Below are 26,649 nucleotides of genomic sequence, written 5' to 3'. Positions count from 1 at the left end.
TTTTTGTGAGGAAGATGGTAGACTAGGTTACATAAAACTACTCATGACAATGGACGGACTTTAAGTAGTTTGGCAACTGTATGTTGCACAGAATTATTTGCTTTATATTTTCATTAATTATTTTGGAGAATTGTTAAGGCCTATTTTTGACAATGTATACTGAACCATATACTTTCTTAAAATTCTTTCTCAAACTAAAGTTGCCTGTCATTTAGTTGAATGAGAAGAGAAAGACAATGGAACTGGTTCTATCAGAGCTGGCTGCAAAATCATTTTTGGAGATGGTCATGATACAAATAGATGACAAAAGAAAGGGAAAGAGATGATAGACATGTTGATGTCTAAAGAATCTGAGCTTCTGTGCATTATATATTTTGTTTGTTTTAAATTATAATATATAAGAAGGCATTGCATCTTCTCTCCTACTTTAATGTTTTTATTAGATTAATGCAATGCTATTTTTACCTTTATTGATTTTTTAATAAAAATTCAAAATGAAAGTTAAATACGTACACACACACATACACACACACACTAGTTTGCCTTCTTTTTTCCCTAAATTTGCTGAATCATTCAATTGCAATGAGGACTTTTGAGGAAGAATAACTGTTGTTCTTGCAAATTTCCTGGGAGCAATTATCTTAACTGTGATACATTCAAGTAAGGTGATAGTGGATAAGGGTCCTACAGGACTGCTCTTTGTATATTTTGAAATATAAACATCAATTTTTAGGCATAAAATGTTTAGGGAATTTCTAACCAATTGGATAATATGTGTAATTTAACAGTGGTAATAAACTGCATTATAAGTGAGTTGTCTTTTTGGTTGTGTGTAGTCCTCAGAACCTAGTGACCATGAAAAACGAAGACCTCAAGACTTTGAAGCTAATCATCTATCCTAGTGAAAGGAAATCACAAGGGAGAAAGGAAAGCTGGTAACAAGAAAAGCAGCAAGGTAGCAATTGACATCATTCCCCCCTAAAACAACACAAAATTTGAGATTAAGGCAAAATATATTATCAAAGTACCAGAATCTCCTAATGATAGAGAAAATTTAAATATGCAGTAATTGACCCAGAAACCCACCTATTGGAATCTATAGCAAAAATACACTGGTAGAATATACTATTTGTATTAGCCAACAATTAGAAACAACACAAATATTCATCACCAAGAGAAATATTGAATAAAATATGGTACATCAACCCAATGGAGGCCTTTGCAGTTATAAAAAGAAGTAGAAATATTTCTATATACCACTAGAAAGAGAAAAGTGTACTAAGAAATGGAGAAAGAACTATCAGAGAAGAGACTTCAGAAACATATTAACCAAATGTAATGCATGAACCTTGCTTGGATTCTGATTTTTATGTACTGTATAGAAAATATTTTTGAGACAACCAGGGAGAATTAAAGAAAAACTACACATCGGATAATAAAAATAATAATGATTTGGTCATTTTTTTAAAACATGAGATAAATACTAACATATTATTTTGGAATAAATGACCTGAAGTCTGGCTTTTACTTTAAAATACTCCAATAAACAACAAAAAATGTAGAGTATGGAGAAGAGTTCAAACTAAAACAACAAAGTGTTGATAAATGTTGAAGTGAAATGGGAAATGCCATTTTTTTTCTATTTTGTGTAAGTTCGAAAAATTCCATAATAAAAATTTTAAATGAATATTCTATATACCTATATACATAAATATATATTGTGTGTATATATGGAAGGAAGGAAGAGAGAGAGAGAGAGAGAGAGAGAGAGAGAGAGAGAGAGAGAGGCAGGCCTTGGCCTCACCCAAAAGATCCTGATTCTGATTCTGACTCAGTGGGTCTGGTGCAGGACTTGGCTATCTGAAATTTTTTTATATAGGTCCAAAGTTATTTGGCATTCTCATTAATCAAGCAACAAGATACAGCATTTGGGGGATTAAAAATTCTTGAAGATTATGATTATAAATCCATACTGATGAATACAATTAATTTCTTTTCTCAGATAATTCTCAAAACCCTTAAAGGTTCTTAAGTGACTTAAGTTTACATGAACAACATGGATTTTCATCTCAGCCTGTTTAGATGTTCAGATTGCGGATTAATAGCTAGTCTTGGTTGACAGAATGCCAGATACAAATATAATATGCTTTAGTCAACTTGAGGACAAGGACAGCATCAGCTCTATCTTTTATAAATGTCCACAGTCTCTTCCACTTCAAAGGATTATAGAGAGGATAACAAGTATATCTCTGTAAGTGATTCGGAGTCCTAAAAAGAAGACCTTCAATAAAATCCAAGGTATTAGCAATAGTAATAAGGAAAGCTACTCACCTGGTGGGCTCACCTTTGTCATCAACTGAGGAAGAAGAGCTCAGATTGGTAGATACATAAGGCAGGGTCTAAACTGAAAGTTTGATCCGATCAACAAACATAAAGATGTACTTCAGGCTAACCCCTGAAAAAAAAAGTACATATGTGTATTTCCATTTTTATTTTTCTTGATATTTAAAAATCCATTTTAAATTAATGTTTAAGCAATGTTGAACCAGCAACAAAGTATCTCTAAAACATTTTATCAAATTGCTTAATTTTTTAAAAAACCAAAACTGTGGAAGTAAGAAATTCTTTCTTGAAGAAAGCTATTTTTGGTAAAATTCAGAACATAGTTGGTGCTCACAAGGCATTTTAATGATTTCTCCACTATCCAGGGGTGATTCTCAGCAAACCTAGACTTTTTAGAGTCTTTCAGATGATTATATGCTGGCTGCTTTCTCCAACTAAGAAAGCTCATTAGAGATTAATGTGTAAATTCAGGGTGCATATTTATTAATTTTCAATGAGTGATAAAACTTCTAGATAGGTGGAAAAGTCACATTAGTAGAACCAACATTCATTCAACAAATATGTATTAAACACTGTAGTAGGCTGAATAATGGTACCTGGAAATAACAGCTGTTAATCCTGAAACCTGTAAATATTACTTAATTTGTAAAAAGGGTCTTTGCAGATACAGTTAAGATAAACATCTTGAAATGAATAGATTATCCTGGATTTATCTGGGTAGGCTCTAAATGCAAACGTAAGTATCTTTAGAGAGAGCCAGAGGGAGAGTTGACTACATATTTACAGAGGTGAGGCTATGTGAAGATGAGCAGAGAGAGATTTGAAGATGGCAGCCATTGAGATTGGAGTAATGCAGGTACAATCCAAGGAATGCAGACAGCCATCAGAAGCTGGAAGAGGCAAGGAATTGATCGACTCCAGAAAAAAATGAAGTCCTGTTTTCATGCACGTCTTGATTTCAGCCCAATGATACCAATATAAGTCTTCTGGCATCCAGAACTGTGAGATAATAAATTTATGTTGTTTTAAGATACCAAGTTTGTAACAATGTGCTACAGCAGGTATAGGAAACTAATTCAAGCACAAACTGTGAGAGCTGTGTATATAAGGACTACAACCTAAACTACATGGTCTCTATCTCCATGGAGCATAAAAGAGGGTGGTGGGAAGGTCTATGATTTGATGTTATCAGACCTTGATAACCTTCTATATTCCTGCCACAGTGGGAATATATAACCTGCAGGCAGATTGATATTCTTGTCAGATTGAAAGTACTTTTTTTTTTCTTTCCAGACAATTCTACAGGATTTTTTTGATATTCTGAGCTACTCGTCCCTCCTTTTTCATATTCACCAAATATAAATGCAAATATAAATATAATTTTACTTATTTAACTCTGGCAGAGCATCTGTTTTTTTATAATCTTATCAAGTTATTAAGGTATCATCTCACATAGCTAGCTCTTTCACATAGTACTTAACATTTCAATGTTTTCAATGAATAAAATGACAGATGTTGGGCATTTGAACAAAAATAGTTTTGACATTTTATGATACTTTTAGCTGAGACCTTCCATTTGACAAAAGGACAAATGTTCTGGACATTCTGCAAATCATTTTCTACAGTATCTCTCTGACCATACAACAAACTGTTAGGTATGGCATGCTGCTTTGCAAATAACATAATCTTCTGTATGCTGATTTTAAAGATGACTTGTGAGTTAATATGTTTTAGATGAACTGTCTATGTTACAGTTAGCAAGTAGAATGTGTTGCTTATGATATAGATCAATTGATAAAGTCTTAGTACTCAGGTCTAAGAAATGCCACCCTCTTTTGTATCTGATTCATTTCAAGAATGTATTCCAGATCAGGCCATCTCCTCCAATATGGGCACAAGGTAGTTTGTCATCCAGCTTCACAAACAGAAAAAAAAATCACCCAGGATTTATCCTTCAGTATCACTATCCAACTTTGGACCTTTGAGGACAAAAGAGAATAGATAGCTGTTACAACAGTGCTTTCTGCAAGCCCACAGACAACTAACTTCACTACGAGTCTAGGAAAGGGAAAGATATATTTTTTTCATCAGGCTTTCTGCTGCCTACAGTTTCTATCTTCTACCACCAGTCCACTTTGCTATTCAGAAACAAGGTTAATTTACTTATATCTTTAACTCTAAGATTTATGAGGTTTTCCATGGGCTTCAGATATTTCTATTGGGGTCAGTAGACCTAGAGAGAGAAAACTGGCTTGAGTGCCAAGGCAACAAGAACAGTTTGCCTGTTTGACTTTTCTGCTTTTAAAGACTTTGAAAGGCATGGACTGAGGATGGCAGAATTCTCTTAGTGAATTTATAAAAATTTTAAATACATTTTATGATAATAAAGTAATAATGCATACAATTTAGAATATAAATGAAAGAAAGTTATAATGAAGAAAAAAATATCACCTGAGAAACTTATCATTCCAAAATAACCAGTAATGGCTTTGAACAAGTATACATTTCTTAATGAATTTGTATATTTCTCTATATACAGTTTAGCATCTTGCATTTTTCACTTTATATGAAATCATATTTTTCATGTTATTATATATTCATTACAAACATGACTTTTCAGGGCTGTAAATCTTCTACCATAATGTATTTGACCATTTCACTATTGTTTGACACATCTATAATTTCCAATTTCTTTGTATTTCCCCTATACTCATAAGGCCCCTACTTTCTTATTATCTTATGTAGAGTACATAGCTTGCTGCTCTGCACTGTAGATATCCACTTGGGAGCCTTATGCAGCCAATGACTATAAGCACCTGAGGTCTTTGAATGAAAAGTCTTGCATTTATATTTTTGGTGGGCATCTATAATTAATTTACCAGGATAAAGCACTAACTGTGAAATTACTAGATTAAAGAGTATGAAGATTTTAAAGATTCTTATTAAAATATAACACACCTAGAACATAAACAAATCATAAGTATATCATATGCTGAATTTTATGAAGTAAACACATTCATGGAACAAATACCCAGATCAAAAAACATTATCAGCACCCCAGAAGCCACCCTTTGAGTTCCTAAACACCCTAAACATAACCATTATGCTGACCTTTAACACAGAAAGAGTCTTATGAGTTTTTTAACTTTATATATATAGAATTATTTATATGGTTTATACTCTTTTTTATCTGGCTCCTTTCACTAAACAGAATGTCATTAGTGTGATTCATCTGTGTAGTTAAGTATAGGACTCATTTGTTTATTTTTATTGCTGTATGATATTCTATTGTGCATATATGCACAGCCATTATTCATTCTAATGTTGATGGATATTTGAGTACACTTCAATTTATGACTATTATGATACCTAGGAGTGGAATTGCTAGGTCTTAAAGATGGCATATGTTGAGCTTAAATAGACACTGTCAGTTTTTCCAAAGTAGTTGTAGTATGCACATTATAAGTCTCTTAATACAAACTGCCATTCACAAAAGTTCTCTCCCATTACAATCTCCAAGCAGCCTCTGAGACCCCATGTGGAACCCTTCCCAACAGTAGATATTACACATTTTTAAAAAATCTTTGCCACTTAGGTGGACCAAAAAGTGGTTTCTTGCTATTGTTTCAATTTGTATTTCCTTGATTGTTATTGATAGGCAGTAAACATTCCATAAAAAACACAAATATCCAATAAACATGAAAAAAATGTTCACATCATTTTCAATTTATCTATTTAAATACTTCTCTTTTTCTTGTTTTGAAAGGCTTTGCTTTATATTAACAAAATCACAGAAGACTTTTAAATGATAACTTTGCATACACACATGTACTCAAGTTAACAGAAGAGTGCATTTTGTGACTCATTCCTTCTCTTTTAAACCTTTTATTCACTAGACCAATTTATTGTGCATACATTATGTTCAAGATTATTTGATGTACACTACAGTGGACACAAAATTGCTCAAGATGTATAGATCTGACCTCAGGTGCTTATAGTCATTGGCTGCATAAGGCTCCCAAGTGGATATCTACAGTGCAGAGCAGCAAGCTCTACATAAGATAATAAGAAAGTAGGGGCCTTATGAGTATAGGGGAAATACAAAGAACCTTTGGTTAGAGAATAGATGGCATTGAGGGTCCAGCCTCAAAGCTGAAACTTGAAAGGTGAGAGAACCTTCTTCACTAGTTGAAGCAGAAGATGAAGCACAGGCCAAGCTGGCAGGAAGGCCAGAAGGAGGCCTAGGGGCACATTTCAGCCCCCAAGTGTATAATACAGAAGAAGAAATCAAGAAGCTCAAGCCGATTCTCATCTGAAATTTAGGCAGGATATTGAGTTCAAAATAAAATGGGGAGGCTATTTGAAGCCAAAGAGTTATTGTTTCAAAGGATTTCATTGATATCAAGCTGTTCTTCCAGTTTTGACATCATACCCCTTCTGGTAGAAATATGCCTGTTGGACACTGAATGCCAGGCTAGGCTGTGTGGACTTAATGTGGTAAGCTACATGTATACAAAGCTAGAAAACTTTGCCATTGAGGCTGGCGTAGGGGTCTGGAATGAGTCACCCCAAGATGTGCCTCTGTGGTATTCGGATTGTTTTTAGCTAAAGGGAACTTTAGCTGTAGACTCAAGAGAAACTTCTGTGCTCTCTCCCACACTTAACTCCTTAGAAGAATTTGAATTAGAGGCCTTGCCTATAAGAGATTATCAGAGGTAACTTCTTTTGACCTATCTATAGGGCAGAGAAAACTTCTTTTGACTGCAGTTCTGCTCTTCTTATCATCTTGAAATGACCCTTCAAAGCCTGCAAGGTACATTACCTCAATCCTAGCTCAGGATGTCTTATATACTTTAATATCCCTTTCCGTCTCTGAACCTCTCATGCATATGGGAACTCTGACTTTCTCATGTATGTGGGGTTCCCATACCCATGTATGTATTAAATTTGGTTATTTTCTCTTGCTAACCTGTCTCATTTCTGTTTAATTAGACCAGCCAGAAGAATCTTGAGGGCAGAGGAGAATTTCTTCCTCCCTCATACAAGTAAAAATGTAAGCTCAAAAGTACATTTATAATGCTGGAGATAGACTGAGTCCCAAATGTTCTCCTGTTTCAAAAGTAAAGGAAAATAAAAGCAAGGGCAAACCGAAGAGAATTGTGGCTTTGATTAGAGAATCTGAAGAAAGTTTATTTTGATTTGCTTTTTGTAACTGAGAAAAAAATAACTAAGAATGGAAGTAAGAAGCAGAGAGACAGTGCCTGAGGAGAACCATGTGAACTTGCAAGTATATTGGAAAAAAATACAAGATGCTGATTACACTTTATCTTAGGAGTATTGTAGAATATTCAGGATTTTCTTTCCACTTGGTGTATGAACATCATATATAGAAATTCATCTTCTTGTGCTTTCTGCACTTTACCCAACATCTGCCCTTCTTCCCTGCAACTCCCTCAAAACACACACACACACGCACGCACGCACGCACGCACGCACACACACACTGCTCCCTTTAAGCCCAGAAAGGTCCATAAACCTGTTGCCTGGCTTAAAGCCCAGCAAAAAAAAAAAATGAGGGGCTAGCTGTAAGCAAGAATCGCTGTGTTGTTTCACAGGCTCATTTCCCTAATGCTATTCAAGGGTACTAAACAGATTACCAAAAGAACTCATTACAGGGTGAGAGTAACTTTTTTTCCCGGAAATTGGTGTACCACAGGTGAGGCAAAGGAAACTGTCAGTTCCAGGTGCAGACGATAAAGGGGTGCATTGTTAGAAATTATTTTAAAACAATGATAACAATAGCTGGTGGGTCTGTTTTGTTTTCACCATGGGTTGACAATTCTAAACAAGTCAATGATAAGACATTCCTCCAAAAAAATCTTGTGTGAGATGAAAAGATTAAGAAATACACATTGGCATTTACAAAATAGTCAAAGGGGAGTAAAATGCAGCAGAGGGAATATAGTCAATAATATTGTAATAACTATATGTATGGTGCCAGGTGCGTACCAGACTTATCAGAGGGACTATTTCATAAGTTATATAAATGTCTAACTACTGTGTTATACACCTGAAGCTAATATAATATTAAGTCTCAAATATAATTGAATAAAATTAAAAATTAAAATTAAAATATTTTTTGTTGCTGTTGTTACTTTTAAGTTTTAATACTATAATATATGTAAGTTTTAACATAGCACTTTTTCATGATTATGCTCCAATCAACATATTATTCTACAAGAAAGTGAATTCAGAGAACTCCCAGTTCCAAAGCCAGCCCTGACACATACAGACTCAGTTACGTGTGTTCATTTCAAGAGAAGATCTGGTTCCAAATCACTCAAACTTACTTTGAATACAGTTTCTATCTCCAACCCCTATGGTACTTCACATCCTCACAATAGTTAACTCAAAATAAACAATGAGAGCCAAATGATTGTAAAGATAAAAAATACAGAAATCGAGTTACTTTAATTTTCCATTTCATGAATAAAATCTATGAACCTGATGACAAGCACTCCTTCAGAAATGTTTCTTCATGTATTTCCCCCTTTTTTGTTCTGTGTTTGTTGTTATTCAAAATGACAGTAATGTAATTAAAAACTACCAATCTCTACCTCTAGTCTATTTTCGTACTGTAATATTTATTTTATTATTTATTTTTTGGCATAATATAAAGTTGAATAAAGAAGTCATACATATATACAGTTTAATATTACTCATCCATAATAAAAGAATGAAATATTAACTGTTTGCAACAATATGGATGGACCTAGAGGGTACTATACAATAGGCCTTTTCAATGTGAATATTCACATTTCTGTTCAGTTTTGGAATTGATTTTCTTTTCCGTACTGTTGGTTTGATAATTTCCCCCTCTAATTTTCTATGTTCTCTCTTTCTAGAACTCCTAATCAGTGAGACATTAGACCTCCTGAATGGATCTTCTTATTTTTTTTCCTGTTGTTTTCCTCTGTGATAACCAATTTTATGTATCAAATTGGCTATGCTACAGTACCCAGTTACTCGATTAAATGCTAATTTGGAGGTTGCTGTGAAGGTATTTTGTAGGTGTTATTCACATTTACAATTAATCGACTTTAAGTAAAAAGGGTATTCTCTTTAATCTGGATGAGTCTGATCCAATCAGTTGAAAGACCTCAAGAGCAAAATTAGAATTTTCCTAAAGAAGAAATTCACCTGTGAATGGCAGCATCAGCTCTTGTCTAAGAATTGCAGCCTACCCTTTATAATGATTTTGGATTTGCCTAATCAGCCCCCCAAAATTGTATGTATATGTATATATATATATATAGTGTTTAAGTGTTCTTTCTTTTCTCAAATTCTTCCCTGTTCATAATATACTGTACTTGTTTTATTAATACAATATTTACTTTATTTCTTATGAATTTAAACTCTCTTTTCTTGCTCAAACTACCTCTTGATGCTAGAATTTGTTTTATTTTCTATTTGTGTATCCAAGACTTATTTTTTTTCATATTGGAGTTTTCCTTAAATGCCAACCAAAGTTAGGAGAAGGGATAATGGTTAGGAGTTCTGCATATTTAGATATTGTTGACCTATAACCTCTGCCATTACACTGTGTAGTTGTTAAATGCCAAAATATAGAAAATTTTTTATCTAGGGACATTCAATGTATTTTAAGAATTCGATCATTCTCTTCATTGCCATGAGTTTACATATTTTTATTCCATTTCTACCATTTTGGGTTTGAGAGGAAGAAGAGGTAAATGCATGTGGTCAATTCATCAAATTTAACTGAGAATTTGGCTGTTGGATTTTTTTTTTACAATTTGAGTATCAAATATTAATTGAAAATTGTGATAGTGATGGTGACAAGAATGATAACTAGAAAACACACATCTTGTAAAGCAGGATAAAGATATCCACATTTGTAAAATATTACTGTCCTCTCTTTAAGAATCCTGGGTGGTTCCTCGCTGATCGTCAGATCAAAGTTAGATGGAGCCCTTAAGACCCCTATCAACTGGCCCAATTGTAACAGCAGGTTAATAGATTAGCCCATATAATAAATCACCAGTTGTTTTCCACAGGACTAGAATGGAATGAAGAGACCTCAGGTCATAGCAAATGGAAAATTTAGTAATCCCCTCTACTTCTTGAAAGGGGGACCATGAGATTCTGCTTGTCTCAACCAGTCTGCAGCAGTGGCTGCGCAAAAAAAAAAAAAACAACCTTGCCCTAAAGAAGACCTTTTGATGTCACAAGACAAAAATCCCCTACAAACTACAAACTACATGTTAACTCTCCCGGAATTTGTACATCCAATCCATGGAGTTGTATAAACTGCCCCTGCCTGCACAATAAGACTTTATTATACCACGTGATGTAATTCTAATGAATATGCATAACTTCCATACTCTTAACCTTTAAATATCACCCTAAAACCCTAATCAGAGAGACAGAGCTGAATGTTGTTTCCTGTCTCTTTGCAGGTTGGCCTCTCAGTGAAAGCTTTTTCCTTTCTCAAAAGCCTTTGCTATAGCATTGGCTTCTATGTGTGTTGGGCAGTGAGCTTTTGTTCAGTAACATGAACTCACCTTTAGAACCTTCTCTTTCTTTAGTTACTAACTCAGAACTTTTCTGTAGGCCTTTCTCATTTTCTACTCTCAAACTCCAGCTTTTCTACCTTTACCCCTACAGCTCCTTCTACCTATAATACTGTTTTCGACCATTTCAATTTTTTCACTTCCATCTATGCCCATCTCAAAGCCCATGATGCCTTCCTAAATCAAATTCAACTTTATGTTCTCTTTTTCCCCTGCAATCCTCATATGCTTACACTCACTTACCTATAACCTCAGTACATTTATTCATTTATACTGTAAACATATAATGAGCATCGACTATGTACCAGACACTGTGCTAAGCACTGGTGATGGAGAGATGAATAAATCAGAGGAGGCCTCTGCTTTTTCAACAGCATGTTTTCATTCCATGTAGCTCACATTCAACTCTTCTCCCTAGACTCTATCATCTACTTTCTGATACTAGTCTTGAAGCAGCTACTAACCTAGTAGGTGCCTACACAGATTATTGAGTTAGCTTTCTCCTATATCTCCTTGCTCTTTAATACTTTTAGAAGCACTTCTTTCCCTTAATTCTTTCCTCCATTCCATTTAGGAATACTTCATTCTCTTTAATAAGTCAGAAGTTTTATAGGCCCCAATACCATCTGCCAAGGACATCAGAATGCATGTGCAATGCTCAAATATGACAAATACACCAGCCAAAAAGGCTCCCATGACATCCTCATAGCTTTTGGGCTTTTGGAGTCTCTCTTCTTGCAAACAGGTACAGATACTACTCCAAAAAAGTTCTGTATTAATACCTATCCCTACCTCCATATCTATCTGCCAAGTGTCATTCCACTGTGGAAATGAAGTAATCAGAAATACTCAGCCACTGTCCCAGTACACACAGCTTCACACATACCCACATGCAAAATATAGGCACTCACCAAGAACAAAAAGGAACAAAGAATACTTTTTTCACCTACCTCTGTGCCTATTTTGCTTTACATAGTCCCCAAGCCTTCTTTATGAGGTCGATAATAATCATAGTCATTTCTCATGTTCCTTTCATACTTACTTCTGAGTTTTGGAGGGTTAATTTCACAGTTTGGATTTCTAGAAAATAGAATTTGAAACAGATTAGCATATCAAGACATTTATTACAGAGTGTTTTAAGGGTTTATTCTTGTGAAAGGGATGGGAAGGAAGCTACGATATGCAGAAGGAGACGGTGAGCTGTGCTGCAGGCCACCAAAGTTTCTGCCAACTCCACAGGTTTCTGTAGAGCCGGGATGTAGTTAGTGATATCTGAAGTTAGGGCAAGGGTTCAAACCTTCATATTTGTGTATTGATTAGTAGGTCATTGGATGTAGACTACCCCTGGAAGGAGGCAAAATCTTGAGTGAGGGATTTTCTTCAATGGAGGCAATCTCCAAAGAAACTAATAGCTGAAGACCATCCTCAGCAACTTGGGGAGTAAGTGTTTCATTCCTAAAGGGGATCAGTACATTATAGCATCCACCACAGTTGAGTTTCCCAAAAGCCTGCCCTCTAGAGAACTGTGTAGGTGCGGACACATCAAAATCAATTTAAATGCTTCCTGGATTAAAGTGCTATTTTCTCATTCAGTTACCCCCCAGGCCTTAGGAGAATGTTATCATTGAGGAAGCTCCCACCACTCTCCACTTAGCAAAAGGTCTAAGAGTTTCTTTACCACAGAAATAACAATAGGATAAAGAGGGATGTCACAAGCTGTCAAGTTACTAGCATATCTTTACAGATCAATTTAAAAAAAAAGAATCAGCATGAGACAAAGGCAGGGAGAAATAAGAATCCATGCTCACCCCTTTACTCGTAATGTCATTTGTCCCTTTTGTACTTGTCCTTGTGCTATTGTCATTTACATAAGGCCTGGATAATCTTTTGTGAACAATAGGTGCTCAATAAACATTTATTTAAAGAATAAATAAAGCAATCTCACAAAAATCAATTCCTGACTCAATCGCTGCAAAAAAAATAAATAATAGTGTGGGAGCATTAGTAGAAAAAGTACATTTTATTTACTGTTTCTCCTGACTTATTATGTTAAATATTTTAGATAGTGACTTTTTTGCCTGACCACTAAGAAGACAAATATGGTTAAATTAACTAAGGAATAATCACACGTACTCATACTTCTTAAGGCATCCATTTCAGTTTGTGCTTCAGAAATGATAAATTAAAATACTGTTTTGAATTGAGCCCTTGCTCACTGTACCATCTACTTTTCCTGTGGGTTGCCAAGAACCAGTGGTGAAGGTCAAGGCGTATGTCTCTGATATGGATGATATTTTCAAAGCTTGTTATTTCTACAATGAAAACAAATAAGAAAAGACAGAAAATAAAATGTCCACTGAATGCATAGTATATAAATACAGTCAGTGTTATTTGCTTGACAGCGGGTAAGTCCTGCGAACGAGAAATTTCTAAACTGAAAGTTTTCCCGCATGGAACGCTCAAGGAAGTTTGTCTTTCTATCTAATATGTTTAATCAGCCTGTCCTAATACATAGCTGAGTATCGTAAGCCAGTGGAATCACATTCTCTTCACACTCTAGGCCTTCTTAGTCCTCTGGACTTGACACTGAGCAAAATGACAAGAGCATGCTGTTCTTTAGGAACACAAAGTGAAAAAAGGCCAAACTGGAAAGAAATGGAGACCACGCTTTGAAACCTGTGTCATTTCTCTTGATACTGTCCCAAGCACTCTCCTAAGGCCCTCATCAACACTCAAATCTCAGACTCGCCAAAACTTCTACCCAATGGTCATTACTCATTTGCTCACACACATATAGAGATGGGTTCTTCCTTTAAGATATCGCTGAGCATTGTATAAGCATTCTTCTTTCCTTGCTACAGTCACTGTTCTCAGTGCTAAGAAATCCTCTATCTGTTTTTGTGGCTAGGCTGTACTCATGGTGCCTACTCATGAGAACAAACAACAATCTGTCCATTAATGGGTAACAACATCCTGCACTAAGGAAGTAACTGTAATCCAAAATGGAAACCTGCCTTCTCAGTTCAGGGAACAGGGTGTCAATAATTCCCCCAGACACTCAAGCTGGTCTCTGTCACAGATAATAAAATCCGAAAAGATAATGTGACTTTTCACAAAGTAGAAGGATATTTGCAATATACACTAAATGTCCAAACTTATAACCACAAAATTTGGCTTTAAATTACCAGGAACTATTAATGTCTAGAGTCTTTAGTTCCAAAAATTTTCAAAATTCTTGTGTTTTGTTATTTAAGACCTAGTTTCTAAGTCAAGTTTAGTTAATGTAGTAGTACAAAGAAATTGTTAAAATAGTGAAAAGGAATTTATTTTTCAATCATATAGAAAATTTGTTTTTACTATGGGAGAATAAGAAAAGATAGTGGAAAACAGAAAATGAAGGTGCAGAAGAGATTTTTAAAAACATCTATCTATCCCAAAATTAACCCATTTTTCTGAGAACTGCTTTCTTCATCCACAGAGGTTGGGTCCTGGAAACCATGTTTGTTTCACATGATCTTGAGCCTCAGGTCACAGCTGATTGGATCCAGGGTAGATTCTGTCTCCAAGCTGAACCAATCACAGTCTTTCTCCTTGTACAGTTTAGATTCTGAATCGCTGATTAGTCTCTTCCTATTGCTGGAAGAGAAGGCAGGTAAAAACAGGAACAACGGACCAGTCATTACTTACCATGCATGGGGAAAAAACAGCACGCAAATAATAGAGAATGAAGAAGCCACATTAGGAGAAATCGAGCAGTGTGACAGACATACAAACTCAACCTACTGTTACAACTTTCTACTCATGGTTCCAATTCCCAAAGAGACTTGGCTCCACTTCCTACAATTGAGTTTTGTGATTATCCCTGTATTTTCATAAAAATTCCTCCTATCGGCAATAAAGAATTTTGAGTGGGTTTCTATTTCTTACAACTAAAAGAACTTTGACTAAGACAGTAGAATTCTTATTCTGTTAACATCATTGAGTATTAACAATGACTCACACTCTATCATATCTTGTTTGTAGAATCTCCAGACTATGTTAGCTACAGATCTTAACACTGTAAAACCATGACATTTACCATTTGGTTCAGGTAGGAAATCAAGCAGACTGAGAAGAGAATGGAAAACAGGCATGACAACAGAGTGCAGTGGTTAGAACTCTCCCTCACCCATGCACTCATGCACTCAGGTTGCAGCGGCAAAAATGTTTCACTTTCCTGAGATGAAGAGCATGATTTAGTCTTCTAAATTATGAGGGTTGGAAAGGAGACAAAAATAGAGAAACTTTAAGAATCCTGGAGTGGGCGCTAATGTATCATGTACAATAAATGGAATGAACGTGGAAACTCAGAATTGATTAAAGTGTTCAGTTTATCTTTATTCAGCTAAATAATTTTGCACAGGAGATCAAAGAAGCAGCCTGTTGTTAACAAAATAGTCTTTCTAGCTCTAAATGTAGTGCTGAGTCATACAGCCTCTTACATGTTGGATAAGAGAACAAGAAGAAAGAATAATAATGATAACCACCATCATGGTAATGGCTAACATTTAGTAAGTCCTTATTGAGCTCTTGTGAGCATTTGACTTACATTAACCCATTTAATCTTCACAATAGCCTCAATGAGGTAGGTATTACTATAATTTCTATTTTAAACTCAACATTGTTGAGTAAATTTCCAGAGATGCACAAAAGCCATTGTGCAATTGATATGTAAACCCAAGCAATCTGAATCCAAGGTTAGAGTCTTAACTTCTAGATTGTGCCCCAACAATAAACAAATGAAAGATTGACCATTTGAATTTAAATAATAGATGTTGAAACCTCTTTACCCAATGACTTCTTAATCTCTTTCACCGGGCTTTTAATTTGTGCATTTTTCTCAGTCTTATGTGGGTCAGGATCCTGGCAGGAATTAGAAGGTACCCTCGAAGAGCATGATTTAAAAGAGTCTAATTAAAGGACTATTTACAAGATACGGGCAGAGGTAAAAAGAAAGCAACAAGGAATTATGAAACAGATGAGGGTTAGCAAAAGCAGTGAGCTGCTACTGATATGGGAAATGTAAAGAAATCCAAGATAACTACCCTGTCCCGAAGGAATTTTTCCAACCTCTCCTTGGAACACTATCTTTCCCATGCACGTGAAACAAAAGACCTCCAAGTATGTGGAAGTAATCAATGTATAAATCTACCTGTCTGCCTTTGTTCAGAGCTCAGACTCTGGAGAGTGACTCCTTTGAGCCCGCCAGCATAAATAAACCTCCTTTGATTCTTAGTTCGGTGAGTCCCACTTGGTTCTTCTGGGTACAGAGGATAAAATCTGCAACATTTTGGTTCCCTGACCAGGAAACCCAACTGCACTGACCCTTTGAAGCCATTGGTTTGGGCACAATGCCGAGACACTGGTCACCCAAGGCAACTGAGGAACTAGAAGGTACACTCCGCCCCAGGTGGGCAGTCTTGGGCCCAGCTGTGCTTGGCCGGCCCCACTTTGTTGTTTCCCCGGACTCTGAGCAGCAAGAACAAGGAGATTCGGCAGATCTGCATCAGACACAGTAAGGCCAGGGCCCCATGGACCCAGATGGGCCCACCCTTTGGGGTGGAAGGGGAGACTAATCACCTCCCAAGGGCAAGTGCCCTTCAGGCAGGAACCACCCAGGAGGGAATGTTTTAAGCTCTGAGAGCGTATGTGTTTCTGTGTGGATCTCAGAGACCTGTCTCTGAGTTTCCAGTCTATGACCCCACAGTGAAGAACTACGGGGTCTGAGAGGGTCCCAACCTGCAGTTCCATAATGACATCATAAGGCATAATGGTGATTCATCCCTCTGGGGAATGACCAGGCCCGAAGTTTATACGGGTACACTTTAGCCTAGATGCGCTGAAAGTCAAGAGAGGGACCTGGCCAGATGGGCATCTGAATGGTCTCTGAAAAGGGACACCTCACCCTTTGTCTGTTTTTGTGGTATTGACACAGTAGTAAACATGGGGTCAGGTCAGAGGAAGGCAAAGATCCTTGAGAATATGTTAACGAATTTCAAGAAAGATATTTACCTCAGAGGTAGTTATTACTGAACCAGTAAAAAGAGGCAAACTGAAGGAATAAAGTGTGAAAGAAGGTTTGCAGAAGTAGTAGAAAGTCTGTGAAGAGAAATCTTGAGAGGAAATTCTGTGAGGGGAAGGTGTAGGAGAAGGTTTGTGAAGAAATTCTGAGGGGAAACTTTATGTAATAAAGCAAAACAAGGTCAAAAATTTAAATACTGAGAAAGCCAATGCAAAAACAAAAATCTGGAATTGTTCTTAATGTTTTTTAGACTATTGACCTGATGCAAATGTTTTGAAAAAGTTTTCTGGGAAGAAAACTAGAATTCTGTATTTCTTCAAAATAATTTTAGTGTTGTGCTTTGCTTCAACTAGGTTTCTAGGACTTTAGAGAATATATTAACAATGGCCTCTGTAGTTAGTTCTCATAGGAAGCTCCCTGCAAATATGGGGGGGGGGTAGTTCCACTAAGCCAACTGTCTTAGATTGTATGTCGGGAAATTTTAAGGAGAGTTTCTCTGAGGAGTATAGGGTCATACTGACCTCAGAACAACTTCTTATTCTTTGTGAGCTCAAATGGCCTGCCTTAGGGGTAGGTAAGCACTCAAAAGGGACCTTAGAACTCTCCACAGTGAGGGCAGTGTGTTGGGTAGTGACAGAGACCTCAGGATAACTAGACCAAGTTCTGCACATGGCTGCAGACTGCTACTATAGTGCTCCTTTGGGTCTGGTTTGGCACAAATAGGCAGGGACTGAATAGGGCATTTGTAGCCCACCTGGCTAGGCAAAAGGACAAGGAGGTGCCAAAAAATCAATTCATCCAGGAGCCCTAAGGTAGATTCTGTCTTCCGACTGTTGTATACCCCAATAGCTCCATCAATTCCCCGCGAGGCCACTTTACTATCAATTGCCAGACAGGCCTCTGCCATCAGTGCCTTTGTTGCCCCCTACCACCCCAGAGCCCCAGCTCGACACCATGCCTCCAATCACATTCAAGTTCAACTTGATAATAGAAAATCCCGAAGAACAGTGGTGGAATGTCCAGAAACAAGATGGCTGGGTTAGAATGATTCTTGTCCCTTTTGTTAGAAAGCTCGTGAGACCCCAATACAAGGAAAATACCATGAAAAGTCTAAATTAGAGGTAAAGACTGGGGCTAGGAAGTCAACAAATGTGTCAAAAACTTCAGAGATACACCATAAAGTGTCCCTGTGGGCAGCTGCATTAGGAAACCCAGGTCTGGTGCAACAGACAGCTGCTTCCACATGGCAGAAAGAAACCAAAAATAAATTACACCATAATGAATGTGCCTTCTGTAGAGAGATCAGCCATTGGAAGAACAAGTGCCCTCATTGTAAGTCCAAAAGGGCCAGAGAATTTAAGACATCAACCTGAACCAGTCATCAAAAAAGACTGGGCCGAAGGACAATCAGACTAGGAACAGTCGCAATAGAAGTAGGGGGGCCAATCAATGATTTGTATAGTGGACACTCAACACCGTAGCCGCAGCCAAACGTCAAAAAGGAGTCGGTAAGTTTTGAGGGGCAGCCAGCTTAATTCTGCCAGTTCTGAGTGCTAGGTTTAAATGTAAAGGTTCCCCATACCTTAATTACATTAATGAATAGTCAAAAACATAAGCAGCTGACCAACGCCAGAATAACTTATTACTAGGGACTGTTGTGCGAAAACCACGAGTCCATCTCAAAACTGTAAGTACATTATATCCTGCAGACTGCCTTGGTGCCAGAGGTCTTTAAGGTGTCCAATAACTGGGGCTGGGCAGAGAAGGAAGCAAAGTAGGAAAGGGTGCTAATTTTAGCTGCCATAATACATGGACAATCTCAAGGTGACCTTAGACAGTAAAAACCTTGCAGGCCTGGAGGGCCTCGATCTTGGTTGGCCATGAGTGTTATAGTCAGGACTGAGACATAATCAATGTGCAAACTGCAAAAGGAAGGGCATTGAAAGGGTGAGTGTCCATCCAACCCTGGGAAGCCTGGGAGGGGTGGACCTCATAATCCCTCCCCCTACATAGCAAGCCTCTCACAAAGGAGTTGGTCTCTCGTCCAACAATGGAGGTCCAAGCACTTGAAAGCTCTAGTCCTAGAAAAATCTGCCAGGATCACAACAGTAGAACCTTGGGTCATCTTCAACATGGCAAAAAGGAAAAACTGAATTTTTACTAGATCCTAGAGCTGCCTACTCTGTCCTGACCCTTCCTATGGGTCTCTCTCTCCAATGCTAACTGCACAGTGACAGGCATAAACAGCCAGCCTAATGTAAATTTCCTTTCCCATTGTGAGACCAGAATTAGCAATGAAGTTCTCTGCCACACATCAGGACCAGGGTCCTGTGTGGAAAGTGCCTTGTCTGAGAAACTAAGACACAGCCTAGGAAGGGGGCAGCCCCTTGCCTACCACACAATGCACTTTTGTGGGGAACCAAAGTCTAAAACCATTGTAGACAACCCGCCTCTATGTCAGGGTTTTCTACTAGCAGGCCAACTACCTCCCAGCAATCTGTTAAAAGTCAGCCCTTGAGGCAAACCAAAAGGGCCCCACCTGACACTCAGGAAGGATACTACTATAACACCAGCAGAAAATGTATAACATTTACTAAGCATGCTAACTAATGTTTTAACATCTAAGATAATATGACATTGAGCTACAGCTCCACTACTTCTGTAAGTTAAGCAAATTATTCACTAGATAGTTTCTTATTAATGGAAGAACTATTTATTTTTATGTTAAAACCAAAATCAAGGGAAGAATTTTCTTACAGCAACAAAGCAATCAAGTTCATCTTAAGCTAGTCTCAGATATGAGACCCATCAAAAAAGGGAGGAAATGAAATGGGACATCTCTTTCAGAGTTAATCTTTTTAGTAAACCTAATGTAGTCTTATTCCCTCCTCTCTTTAGGAAAAAAGATCCTCTCCCTCAAATCCTTATAATTGCCAGAAACTGGTAACTCAGATCCTCTGGCTATTGATAAGGGTCATCGGCCCATTGTTAAGTGTTGTGATGCGATCAAATCCAAGACCCATGGAGCCAATTGAGATGAATTGTGAGCCTTTATTAGCTGGCTGGCGACTGACTCTCTACCATGCAGGGTTAGAAGAGATCAGCCCCAAGCTCCCAGAAGAGGCACTTTATATAGCCACCAGCACATCCCTGAGCAGATCACCACGCCCTGGTTAACAGTTGGTCATTAGCATATCTTTGATCAGATTACCCTGGTAAACAGCATCTCCTTGATCAGATTACCACACCCTGGTTACCAGAAGCAGAAGTAAATATTTAATATTGGCTTACTGGAAAATTGTCCACCCATAATATTCCCCACTGGTTTTCTAGGGGAATTCAAATCATTGAACAGTAGGTCTAGGCCTCATCTAAAGCCATACAAAGACCCGCTCATTTTAGGATGGAGAGAATCAAGATGGTCCAGACTGGACCCTTGACAGTCTTATTTTTAGTGGGTCCTCTGTCCGACGCAGGGTCCATTGCTCTGATGTCTGTGGTGGATGCACAGCCTTGATTCTGGTACGGTGAATCCAATGACAGCATCCAGCTACCTTGACCGTGGTGGGTGTTGTGAGGATGACAGGAAAAGGTCCATCCCAGCGGGGCTCAAGAGAAGCAGGCTATAGCTTTCTCACCCAGATCCAATCACCGGGAGCATGGTTGTGTGGCTGGACTGGATGCTGAGCAGCTGTTCTGGTGGCAGAGACCAGTTGGTGGGTCTCCTGTTGTGCGAGAGAGAGAGAACTTGCAACGATTTAAGCAGTGAAAAATTATGAATTTCTGTTAGCATTTCCTCCCCTAACTTGGGGAAGAGAAGTGGGGATTTTCCAAACATTTCATAAGGCATAAAGCCCTTACAATAGGGTGTGCACCATGCCCTTAAAAGGGCAAAGGGGAGGAGACTCACCCAGTTTTGGCCAGTTTCCAGCTTGAACTTAGTTAAGATTTCTTTCAAGGTCCTATTCATCCTTTCTACCTGTCCTGAACTTTGAGGCCTATAAATGCAATGCAATTTCCAATGAAACCCTAACGCCTTTGCTAGGGATTGGCTGGTCTGGGCAATGAATGCCAGGCCATTGTCGGACCCCAGTGTTATAGGCAGGCCAAATCGAGGCACTACTTCTGAGACTAATTTCTTTGCTACTACCTGAGTAGTCTCCTGCTTTGTAGGGAAGGCTTCAGTCCATCTTGAGTTGGTATCTAGGAACACAAGCAAGTACTTGAATCTGAAGTTTCCCAGGCTGACCTCAGTGAAATCCAACTCCCAGTGTTCCCCTGGTGCTTGCCCATGAAGTCTCATCCCTTGTTGTATTTCCTTGAAGGGCTCTGGATTCACTTGTGCACAGATGTGGCGCCAGGCTGATATCTGCTTGGCCATTTGTTGCAGCCCCAGAATGTAAGTCTCTTTTTAACAGTTCAGTTAACTTGGTTCCTCCCAAGTGAGTGCTCTGGTAAACCTGGATTATAAAGTCTCAGCTCAAGGCCTCAGGTACTACAATGCAGCCATCCAGGAGCCTAACCCACCCAGCAGATTCTTCTTTGCCTCCCAGTTTGTTGCATAGTTCAACTTCCCCTGGAGTGTAGTTAGGGGTGCCATTAGCACTCTGGATGGTAGGGTCGGCAGAATGTCAATTGGCAGCCTCCTTTGCTGTCTGATCAGTGAAGGAGTTGCCCTGTGCTGTCTCAGAGCTTGAGTTCTGGTGCCCTGGGCAATGGATGATTGCTACTTTCTTTGGCAGCCAAATTGTCTCAAAAAGGGCCAGTATTTCCTCTTTATTAACGTCCCATGTACGTGTGCCGTGGCAAAGGCATGCCTGCTGTCCATGTAGATGATAACAGTCTTGTTTTTACCCCACCGCAGAGCTTGAGTCACTGCTACTAGTTCAGCCCTCTGAGCTGAAGTGCCATGACTTAGGGCTTGTGCCCAGATGACAGTCTCAGTGGTAACCACTGCAGCCCCGGTATACGTGACTCCTTCTGAGACGAAGCTACTCTCATCCCTAAATAGAGTAGCATCTGGATTTGGCCAAGGGCTGTCTGCCAGGTCCAGTCTGTTGCAGGTGACGTTCTCTAGGACCTCAAGACAATCATGCAAGGGTTGGCATCGTCAGGCAGTAGGGTAGCTAGGTTGAGTGCAGTAGTTTTCAGGAATTGTATGTGAGGTGGGTTGAGAAGGATGACCTGATACTGGGTGATCCAAGTGTTGGAAATCCACCAATCCAGAGGGCTGCAAAGCATTGACTAAATCACGTGTGGGATGATAATCTGGAGAGTCTGCCCTAGTATCAAATTTAGGGCTTCCTTAGAGAGGATTGCAGTGGCAGCAATTGCCCTCAAACAGTTGGGCCATCCTGCTGCCACATAGTCCAATCTTTTGGAGAGGTATGCAACTGGTCACTTCCAGGGCCCTAGGGTCTGTGTCAGGACCCCTTTAGAGTTATCCTGGGCTCCCAGGGGCTCATAATGTAAGAGTTCTGACCTTCTCATTCTGTGTCCTCAAAAAGGATGGGGGGCCTTCTTTGGGGGGCTTGTCCTTTTTCAGGGCACCCATTCTTCCAATGTCCCTTTTTCTTGCAATATGCACACTGCTCCTTTTTTAACCCGACTCTTCTGGGTCTATTGTTTGCCCCGGGTGCCTGTTCTCAGCCTCTTCCTTTTCCTGGCGGTCCCCTTGGCTGGGCTTCTTGCATAGTTGCAAGCAGGACCTTGGTCATCCTCTTAGTCTGTGCTATATCTACCTCATCTCTATTGTTGAATATTCGTTGGGCTATCTCGACCAGCTCAGATAGGTTCTTTCCTTCAAACCCTTCCATCCTCTGCAATTATTTCTAATATCTGGGGCTGACTGACTGACAAAGGCTAAATTCACAGCCTTCCTATTATTAGGGTCCTCCGGGCCAATAGGGGTATATAACCGGTACAACTCTAAGAGTTGTTCCAGGAACACCGCCGGCGACTCATCCTTAGTTTGGATGACCTCGCTTACCTTAGATAAGTTAATGGGTCGCTGGCTGGCAGACCGGAAGCCCTGGGGCAGAAGCTGGCGATACTGTTGGAGAGCCTCCTTACATTGGTCGGTATTGGTGTCCCAAGGCAGACGGGTGTTCGGGAGAACATGTTGGATGCGGGTCGGGTCAGTGGAAGGCTGCCCGTTGGGCTCTAATACCACCTTTGCAGCCTCCCTCTGGATCCGCTCCTGCTCCTCTGAGATAAACAGGACCTGGACAGTTGTCCCAGGTTGGCTGGTGGGTAAAGAAAATAGTCTCTAGGAGAGAGGTTAATCCTTGAGGTTTCTCTGAGAATGAGGGGTTCTGGTGTTTCCAATTGTGCAGATCGCTGGTGGAGAAAGGGACATAGGCCATGAATGACCTCTGAGTTTCTCCCCCAACTAGGGGAGCCAATTGCCGGAGAGGGGCCAGGACTGCTGTCCAGTTTGTTGAGTCAGGGACAGTATCAGAGTATTGTGGGGGTTGGTACACAACCCCAGTGCGGGTGTGGGGAGGACTCAGGAGGCGTTCTGCCTCCCTGTTAGATGGAGATAGGACTGGGTCATAAAGGGCATAAGGGGGAGGATTCGTGATCTCAGGGTCCTCAGGGGGCGCCTGTAAGACAGGGTAAAGAGGGTTAGGTTTCTCTTTTTGCTCCTTTGGTGTAGGGAAAAGGACAGGCTTGAGAGTTCTCTTTGATTCTTTTCCACTGTGGCAGTCCTTCAAATACTTGGGGGCATCAGAAACAATATCGATCCACACATCGATATATGGAGCCTGATCAAGGTGGCCAGGATTTCCGTAGGTAATATTCCACACCTGAAAGGCTGTTTGCAGGTTGAGTGACCCCTCTGGTGGCCACCCTGTTCCAAATGTGGGCCAATCAAACTGGCAGAAACTCTGAAGGTCAAAGGGAGTTACACAGGCTCTGTAGGCATGGGCTCATCTCCTGAAATCCTTAAAATGATTAAGGAGGCACTGAAGGGGGGTAGGATGATTCAAGGAAGAAGCTTGACTCATGTTAATAAAAACAGGCAAGACCCCCACGAAAGCCAAATAAGCCAGGGCTAGGATCAGCTTCTGACCTAGTGTCCAATCGGATGGGGCCACAGAGGCCAGATCTAAGGAAAGAATTAAAATACCACACATCGTTATATGGAATATGCTTATGAAAGCCAAGGCAATAAGAAGGTAACAGTGCATTTTGACCAGTCCGGACAGACGAACACAATACAGACAGACAAGAACAGTAACGGACTAAGATAGACCAGTGCAGACAGACACAATACAGACAAAACAGACTACAAGTAACACAAAACGCTAGCGTATCAGGCAGGTACTGAGTTAGGATCTGACGTCTCAGACCTGACCGTACTAGGGAAGTTGTGCCGTGTCCAGCCTTCCACTAGTTCTTAGGGGCCACAGACAAGAACAGGTCTAAGCCGAGGCTTAGATGAACTCCAGGGCTTACCAGCAGACAAGTCTAAGCCAAGACTTAGATGTACCCTAGAGCTCACAGACAGACAGATACTCAGAAACTTGAATACCTGTAATACCAGAAGTCAAGTCTGACATCTCAGACCTTGACCGAGCAAGGGAAGTATTGCTGTGTCCAGCCTTCCACTAGTTCCCCGACAGATATCCAGAAACCGGGATACTTGTAATGCAGTCTGACTCACCAGTGAAGCTGCTCCAGATGGCTCGTGCCCAATTGTTACAGAATTGTACCTTTTGTCCGCCTGCCCTCCTGGGCGAGTCTGCCTGGCATCTGGGGCTGAGGAACATCTCTCAGTGGCTGTCTCCTAGACGGGGCAGGTCCTCGCCCAAGGTGGCCGAGGTCGTGGGTCTTAGAAGATCTCTCCCTTGGAGATATCTCACTGGAGCCTCCAAATGTGGTGCGATCAAATCCAAGACCCACGGAGCCAATTGAGATGAATTGTGAGCCTTTATTAGCCAGCCGGAGACCGACTCTCTACCACGCAGGGTTAGAAGAGATCAGCCCCAAGCTCCCAGAAGAGGCAGTTTATATAGCTACCAGCACATCCCTGAGCAGATCACCACACCCTGGTTAACAGTTGGTCATTAGCATGTCTTTGATCAGATTACCCTGGTAAACAGCATCTCCTTGATCAGATAGATTACCACACCCTGGTTAACAGAATCCTTGATCAGATTACCACATCCTGGTTAACGGAATCAGAAGTAAATCTTTAATGCTGGCTTACTGGAAAATTGTCCACCCTTAACACTTCTCTCCTTACAAAATCCTTTTCAGGAGACTCTCCCCCCAGCACAAAAGGGGAGAAGTGTGTAACTGAAACTATGTTAGCAGAAATTTCGGAAAAATATAGATATAAGGGTATTCAGTAAGTAGAGAAAGAAATTTAGTAAGTTCTGTGTTAAGATCTGGCTGGTAGAATTAACTTTTTGAAAAAGGTTTATACACAGGTATTTGTAATGATTTGGAGTCATAGTCAGAAGACTCTGATCATAATTGGCTTATTTTCCCAACTTGTAATATAATTCTCATTTAAAAGATAAATTAAACTTTAGAAAGAGCCACCATTGTTCTAGGGAATTAAGTCCACTCCTTTTAGTCAGAAGAAATAGAGGTTAAGGATTAGAAAAAGGAGCCATTCCAGCCAAACTAAATGGGCTCTCACATTGTTATATTAGCAACTCTTACTGCCATTAAAGTTATAGGTATTACTCTGTGAATCCACGACACCTAGGTAAAGAAAACAACATCTCCAGAGAACCGGGAAACTTAGACTACAGAATGTTTTCTTGATCAGCCTTTCTGGATCATGTTCTGGAGGCAGTGAAAAACCCACCTGAGATTGTTGGCCCTGCTCTGGCCACCCCCAGGAGCTGGCCAGTCTACACATGGCAGAAGCTTGAGGAATTTCATCGTGGGACTTCTTATAATTGTACTTTAGAGAGTAAATCAGTGCAAAGAACTGTGAATATGTATCCATGTTACTAAGAGGTCAGAGAATGTCCACTACCTCAGTTTTCTATAGCTACTGTAAATGGCAGTGCTTTTAATATATATTTTCCAGAGCCGCACTGGACGTGGCAGGACTTATCACTTGTTGGATGTGGCAAGTGGTCCATGAACAGAGACCTGAGTATGGGAAAATGTGTAAGTGAGGTAAGGTGAGTAGACTCCTTCGGAAAAAGCGTACACAAAAGAGTAGAAGGGAGAAAATACAGATCACAGCCTGGTAGAATTCAAGAAAGCACATGTGTGAAATAAATTTAAGGAATAGGCTGTCATAACCAGGAGTAAAACATAGGACAACAAGGGCCAAAGGACTGCAATGTTTTCATACAGAGCTTAAAGCTATACTTAGCACTAGGGGATATGGTGTGCACACTCACAAGATTCAGCAATTTTAGACCTCATATAAGAAACTTGTTCCTGGTTCCCAGAGGAAAGAACTGTAAATAGTTAAAACTGGGAAAAGATTAAGAAGCTACTGAATTGATCCCACCCAGGCAAGGTCCGAAACTGGGTGACCTCACATAGGCTTTACTAAATTTGCAGAAACAGGGCCTATAATCACCTCCCCAAAATTGGGAAGGAAGCTGTATAATTGGCATGATAAAGCCTTCCTCCTACCTCTGAGAACAGGGGAATTGCTTGGTCACGTGGTCCTAA

Source organism: Rousettus aegyptiacus, unplaced genomic scaffold (assembly GCF_014176215.1).
Source record: "Rousettus aegyptiacus isolate mRouAeg1 unplaced genomic scaffold, mRouAeg1.p scaffold_m13_p_9, whole genome shotgun sequence".
Taxonomy (NCBI): domain Eukaryota; kingdom Metazoa; phylum Chordata; class Mammalia; order Chiroptera; family Pteropodidae; genus Rousettus; species Rousettus aegyptiacus.
Note: the sequence above shows the minus strand (reverse complement) of the source record.